Here is a 7,647-nt window from a genome sequence, read left to right on the forward strand (position 1 = left end):
AAAACAGGGTAGGGTTGGTGCAGGTTAGAGTGACTTAACACGTAGACAGACCTCCTCACAGATATTCTTAGAGCAGGAGTCAGAGAAAGTGATGACAGGACTTTAAAGATGATCAATTGCATGATTTTCAAAAGGAAAGTCATTTCCTTTCCTTTCTTTCTTTTTTCTCCCTCCCTTCCTTCCCTCTCTTCCTTCCTTCCCTCCCTCCGTTTCCCTCTCTCTCTCTCTCTCCTCTCTCTCTCCCTCTTAGTAGCACAACACAAAACAAAATATTAAATGTATAAAACCAGATAGAAACAGACTGAGTTTCTGTGGTGATTGGTGGCTGCCCACTTGTCTACTCCTCTTCTCCCCTTTGGATCTCCTTCCAGAACAGCCTGTGAAGCACCTGTGAGCTTCCCTAGACCACCTTGAAGTACAGTCTGAAGCCATCATTTTACAGATGGAGAAATGAGATCTCCAGTGTTAGAGATGTTTAAGCCCCCACAACGAGTGACGTGCAGAGGTGGTGGCTGAGGCCAGGACCCAGGGGACCCCAAACATATTCTTTCCACCACATCTTCTGCGTGTGGGTTGGTTGGAGACTTGGAGGGGCTCTGGATTCGGTGTCTATTTCAGGAAGGCAAATGCCAAACTGGGGAGTTGCAGGGGGATCCTGTATGAAACCTACCCTGCCCAGTGTCCTAGCTGAGGCACTCAAGTCCTGGAGGCAGGCTTATGACCATTTGGAAAACACGAACCATGTCCTCTTTTTAGCTAGCCTTGAAGTTGGAAGACATGCATGGGATGGTGAGGGCACTTCCCAAACATGTTTCCTAGGTTTGATAGGGCTTGAGTAACACACAGTACCAACTGCAATAACCAAGAAATTCCAGCAGAGGACATTATTCCCTAACAATCTGAAATGTTAACCAGAGTCAAAGATTAGGAAGCTCCTTAAAAAAAAAAAAAAAAAATCCGTCTTTTTTTCAGTAGTCTTAGCTCTCTGCAAAGAATATAAGGAAAGTATAGAAATCCAGACTGATTAAAACTTATCCATCACACAGATTTCTAGGGTATAGCTTTAAAAGCCTCAGGTGAGTGACCAACAGGCATTCCTTTCTTCATACAGTTTTTCTGTAGCCACTTTTACAGCTTCTTGACCGATCTGGTTTTAATGAATAGCCAGAGTGGTGTCTCACAGAAGGAGCTGTGGGATAGAAGGGGACGGTGACAGGGGCTGGGTCACAGTTCAGGAATTCACAGCTGGTGTCCTGAGACTCCATCAGACACTTTTCTTCTAGACCTACCACTATCAGGGAGCTAAGAACAGGGCCTTACTCCCTCAGGTGAGGGAATTCTGATCCAAAGGGGTTGTCCCAGGGGGATCTCAGTCTCCTTTGTAGATGCCTCAGGATCTGAGGGAATAGGAAGAGAGGCTGAGGAGGCCTTGTTGGGGGCTGAGTCTATTCTCCCTATGAATGGGATGAGTGGCAGGACCCTTCCCTTTAAGAAAAAATATTTTAAATATATGGTATACAATTCAGGGTTAGGTATACACATGTTCATTATCCAGGTACCCTTGTTGATGAGGTGTGCCTCCTGCTCCCCTGGCAGTTTCCCACTACTGCCAATCCCGCCCCCACTCCCACCTGGCAGTTTCCCACTACTGCCAATCCTTTTCTTATAGTATTACAACAGTTGTTTAAGGTCCGCTTATGAGTGAGAACATGTGATACTCAGTTCTTTGTTTCTGTGATGGATCACTCAGTATTATAGCCTCTAAGTTCGTCCAAGTTGCTGTGAAGTTCATAATTTTAGGACCTTCCCTTTAAGGAATGGTCTAGGCCAGTGATTCTCAATTGCAGGCTATTTTCTTACCCACTCCCAGCAGGAGATATTTGACAATGTGTGGAGGCATTTTTGGTTGTCACAATTTTGAAGGTGCTATGGCATTTAGTGGATAGAGGCCAAAGAAGTAACTGAACATTCTAGAAAGCAGAGGACAGTCCCCCACAAGAAAGAATGATCTGATCCAAAATGTCTGTTGTGCTGAGTTTGAGAAACTGTGGTCGAGACTAGGGACCAGCAATTCTCAAAGAGCAGTCCCCAGGCTTAGCTCATCAGCATCATCTGGGGATGTATTATAATTGGGGACTTACTACAAATGTAAATTATTGGGCCCTACCTGAGACCTACTAAATCAGAAGCTCTGGGAGCAACCTGTGTTTTAATAAAACTTTCAGATGATCTAATGAATGCTCAAGTATGAGAACTGCTTGTCTAACACTGTGCTTCTAAGTGCTTAATGCCACGGCAGAATTGTTAAAATGCAGACTGATGTAGTATTCATTAGAATTTGCCTTGTTCACAAACTCCAGGCAATGCTGATGATACCGGTCAGGGTCAAACCAAGGATCTAAGATACTGCTTCCAAATTTGCTAATCATAAAATACACCTGAAGTATGTGATGAAACTTCAGATTCTCAGGCTTCTCCTAAGACCTCTAAGTAGGAAATCTCCAAAGGAAGCCCTAGGAATATGTATCTCTGATAAGTGCCCCAGAAAATTCTCATGATAAAGCAGATCTAAAAACACTGACTTCAGAGCGAAGATTCAGGAATTATTGATTAATGATGTCACCTCTGAGTCCTCTTTGTCTACACCAGAAGTCTTCTATCCAGTCTGGGGAGAATCACCTAGAGATTTTTGAACCCCGCCCCCCACCAGGTCACAGAGTAGACCAATGATATCAGAACCTATGAGGGTGGGACTTGGGAAACAGCACTTTAAAAAAGTTGTCCAGGTGATTCCAACGTGCAGCTATATTTGAGAATCAGTGACCTTAGAAAACAGTCTGGCAGTTTCTCAAAAAGTCAAATATATAGTTATCATATGACCCAGCAATTCCACTCCTAGGTACATACCCAAGTGAATTGAAAACATATGTTCACAAAAAACTTGTATATGAATGTTCATAGCAGCACTATTCATAATAGCCAAAAAGTGAAAACAACCCGGTGTCCATTGGCTGATGAATGGATAAACACATTAAAAAGGATGTGTCATATCCACACAATAGAATATTATTTAGAATTAAGAAGGAATGACATATGTTACAACATGGATAAACCTTGAAAACATTATGCTAAGTGAAAGAAGTCAGATGCAAAAGGCCACGTATTGTACAATTACAATTACAGGAAATGTAAAAAATGAGCAAATCCATAGAGGCAGAAAGTAGATTAGTGGCTGGTAGGGACTTTTGAAGGGGCTGTGTGTGTGGGGGGGAACTGCTTAATAGGTACATGGTTTTATTTTGGGGTAATGAAAATTTTTTTGAACTAGATAGAGGTGATAGTTGTACAACAATTGTGGATGTACTAGTTGCCACTGAGTTATACACTTTAAAATGGATAAAATAGTAAATTTTATGTTATGCAAATTTTATCACAAGGACAAAGAAAAAAGAATCAGTAGCCTATACTTTCCTCATAGAGGTGAACTTTAAGAAACTAGGCAAAATCTGGATGTGAGTGGATTATTCAGGAAAAAGACACCCTAAAATAGCACGCCGTATCTGTGCCCTCAGAGTCTTGGGCCCTTGGTAGGGTAAGGAGTAAATGGTTTTTCAGAGCTTGACTGGAGTTGTAGATATAATCAGATTCCTATGATCAAGGGCAAAGAGGCTAGTTTCCACCTGTCATTTGAAATTCTATTGATTGGAAAGTCTGGCCGTAGAATCTGGGAGATTTGTGCCTTTCTTTTCTTTTCTTTTTTTTTTTTTTGAGTTGGAGTCTCACTCGGTCGCCCAGACTGGAGTGCAGTGGCTGCTTCCGGCCACCGCAGCCTCGCCTGCTGGGCTCCAGCGATCCTTCCACCTCAGCCTTCCGAGTAGCCTGAATTACAGGCATGCGCTACCACGCCCGGCTGATTTTTTAAATTTATTTATTGTAGAGATGAGGTCTCGCTGCCGAGGCGGGTCTCGAACCCGCGGGCTCAGGCAATCCACTCACCTCAGCCTCCCAAAGGCGCGGGATTACAGGCTGAGCCACCAAGCCCGGTTTGTGCTTTTCTTATGTTAAGAGACTGAGATTACTGAGACCATTTTTCTTAAAAGTGTGGGGTGGAGATTCAGGTTATTTAATATGAAAATAAACAGAAGGATGATCCCATAGGCTGAGGTTTAGGGACATGCAGTCAATTGACAAGTAACATTTACGTAGCCAACACCTGGGAAGGGAAACCTAGCACACCCAAAATTGAGAAGGAAAGGTCAGGGAGAGGTCATGACTTATGCTCTCAGTTATTTCCAAATGGACCTAGCAGGGAGGGAAGCTATCAAGAGAAGTTGAAAAACTCTCTTCTGGAAATTCAGCTTGTATACTTTTAAAATTTTGTTTGTTTAGTATCTGCCTCCCTTGCTGGACTCTAAATTCCACAAGGGCAGGAACCATGCCTATTATATTTACCACTGTATATTCAGTAGTGCACATCGTAGCAAGTGGGTTCTCAGAACATCTCTGTTGATTGACATCCAGAGACCATAGGTAAAGCCCGTTGGTGAGGGATAAGTGCTGATAGCAGGCCTCCCGAATGAGGTGGTGGAAGTGGAGCAAGCCAAGTCTGTAAGCAAATTTTGACAACACGGTGCTACGGAGGCAGAGAATGGGTTCACTCAGCACTGTGGGAGAAAGAGTGGGAGTCAGAGGCTTCCTGGAAGTAATGATACCTGAGCTGAGTCTCAAGGGAAGACCAAGGGTTAGTGGGGTCAGAGACTGAGAAGTAGTTCTTGGAAAGAAAGCAACATATACAGGGTCATAGAGGGTTGACCAGTCCTGGGATTGTGGGGCAACTGCTGGGGTCAGCCTGGCTGAGGCTCTGAGTGGTTATGAAGGATAGGCCTGCTGGCCTTGTTGGGATTCCACCCTGATGGCAGTGAGAAGCAACTGGAGGTGGGGGAGACATAGTCAGTTCTGTAGAACCCACTTGGGCAACTATCTGAAGCATGAATTTGAGACTAAATGAAAGTAGAGTAAGTGTTGAAATAGTTTTAGAGAAGGAAGAGAAAGGAGAAGATTGTTTTGTTGAACTAACATTGATTATGGGCATGAAAAAGGGGAAAGATTTGAGAGTGTTTTTTGATAGGTAGATTTGTTGGGATTTAGTCACTGATTGCTGGCCATTGGGAATGAGATTTAAAAAAAAAAAAGCCAAGGATAGATGATGATGACGCTGATTAGCTAACATTGTTGAGTGCTTATGTTCCAGGCACTGTGCTAAGTGCTTAACAGGCACTGTGTCATTTGAGCCTCATCATAGATACTTTTTATCCCCATTATATGGATGAGGAAACTAAGGCTCAGAGAAGCTGTGCCTTGGCCAAGGTCATCTAGTTAGTTATGTAAAGTAGCCAAGGTTTGACCTCAGGCAGCTGGACATGAAGAGCCTGCTCTGAACTACACCTGGTATTGTGCCACGGTTTTTAGTTTGGGTTGGCTGGGTGGGTGATAACAGCACTCCCTTAATCCTAGGAAACAGGATGAGAAAAATGGTTGATTGGTGGTAAAATGACAAATTGAGTTTAGGATAAGTTGAGCTGGAGATACTATAGATTATTCTGTGATATCCAATAGGCACTTGCTAGGCAGGAGGAAAGCTCCAGAGGGATTCTGTGGGAGGTATAGACTTAGAAGGCACCAGCCTACAGACAATAGTTTGTTATGAGAATGGATGAGACAACCTAGGAGAGAACATGAGAGAGAAAAAGGTCAATAATGGGATCAAAGATGTCCTTTGGGTATGGCCATCAGGAAGTCACTGGGGACCTTAATGAGAATGGGGCCCTAATTAGGGTAAGGCAAGAAACAAGAGTGTAGTGATTAGGAGAGAGACAAAAGCTGCTCTTCTAAGAACATTAGCTGCAGAAAGAGGAGAGAATATCGTAACTAGAAGGGATCAGGGGTCCAGAAGGTTTTTAACATTTCTATTAGCCATTAAGATGAGAGAGATTTGTGAATGTTACAGCTAGAGAGATAGCATTAGGGGAAAAGGATGAGTCTGATAATGAATGAGAGGGAAGGGAAGGAATGAAGTGGCTAGGGCAGTGAGGTGAGGGCATTAACCTTTAGAAAGAAAGGAAAACTTCTTTTGAGTCCAGAGAAAAGTACGGTTTGTATAGAACCCACCTTGAACAGGACACAGGGGCTTTAGAAAGGAGAGATTTGGCCAAGGGCTCCAGCTATTGCGCTCTGAAATTCATTGATACATTTGTATTGAGACACCCTTTCCACAGGTTGCTCAAAGCCAATGAGCTTGACAGGGATACAATTCCCAGGGAACCCATTCCCTGGAGATGCGGGACTGCTCTGATGGTTGATCCTGGCTCAAGGACTCATCCATGGTCTTGCTGAACTTCCTTAGAATGCACAGCAGTCTTGGATACTTTCACTCACCCTTCCCTCATTTCTCTCTCCTTCACAGGAGGTCAGAACTGCATTGCATCTGTTGGTTCTTTCAGTATTTCCTGACTCCCTTTCTATTTTATCTCAGAGGAATTTCTCTCAATAAAATCCTTACACATTTAGTTCTGTGGGCATCTGCGCCACGGAGAACGCAGACTAACATAGCCACCCATAGGAACAAGTGCATAAAACCAGAAAGTTGAGCCAGGGAATTCAGATACTCAATGATGGGTATTGAGCCCAGGGGGGCTGTGATGGGTCTGACAGCAAAATGGGTGGCAGTGGGACCCTGGTTCCTTTCTCGTAGAGGTTTGCAGCTGTGACTTCTTACCACATACAAGGTGGATTCTCAGGAAGTCCAGGCAGATGTGACAACACAAGGATGAGTGTGATTATAAACAAACTGATAGGGGGGTGGCGAGCAATGGGGGAGAAGCTCACGGGGGTTCCTACCCAATTATCTGAGAGTAGGAAGTGAGCCAGCCCTTTGAAAGAGTAGCTTCACAATACTTTTCAGAGAGTTGATGGGGTGGGATCTTGGAAGATTTACTGTGGGGAAAGAAAGAGAAAGTTGACAAAAGATGTAATAAGACTGGTGGGAAAAGAGGATGGAAGGGTAGCAGGGGTGGGACATTGCAGGCTTTGGGACACTCTTTGGATTTTATGCTGACAAGTGGAGTCATTGGAGGGTTTTGAGTGGGTGCATTACATGATCTGACTTACATCTTAGAAGGACCATGTGGCCATTGTAGCATGAAAGAACGGAAACAGATCAATTAGGAGGCTACTATCAACATCCAGAAAAGAGATATGGTGTAGAGTGGGGAGGGAACAGTACAGATGCTGGTGGATGAGTAAGTTTCCCTCTGATGACTTTTCTCCCAGTTAAATATGAAGCAAGCGTATCAACCAAGAGAGGGACTGGATGGATAAACAGGATCATACTCTTATCTATATATTGGAAAGGTAGAAAAAAAGTGAAGAAATTAAAAGATCATTTATGAACATTTTATATTTAAAAAATCTTAAAAACTGCATTTTAAAGAAGAGGCTTAAATCTTTTACTGCATTCTATTTTGAGCACTGGTTGTAAGCCTTATCTTTGATAGCATACTGTTTTTAAAAAGTCACTTTATTTTGTATTTGTTTTTTTTTTTTTTGAGTTGGAGTCTTACTCGGTTGCCCAGACTGCAGTGCAGTAGC

Source organism: Carlito syrichta, unplaced genomic scaffold (genome assembly GCF_000164805.1).
Source record: "Carlito syrichta isolate Samal-C Ts95f unplaced genomic scaffold, Tarsius_syrichta-2.0.1 Scaffold305654, whole genome shotgun sequence".
In the NCBI taxonomy this organism is placed as follows: domain Eukaryota; kingdom Metazoa; phylum Chordata; class Mammalia; order Primates; family Tarsiidae; genus Carlito; species Carlito syrichta.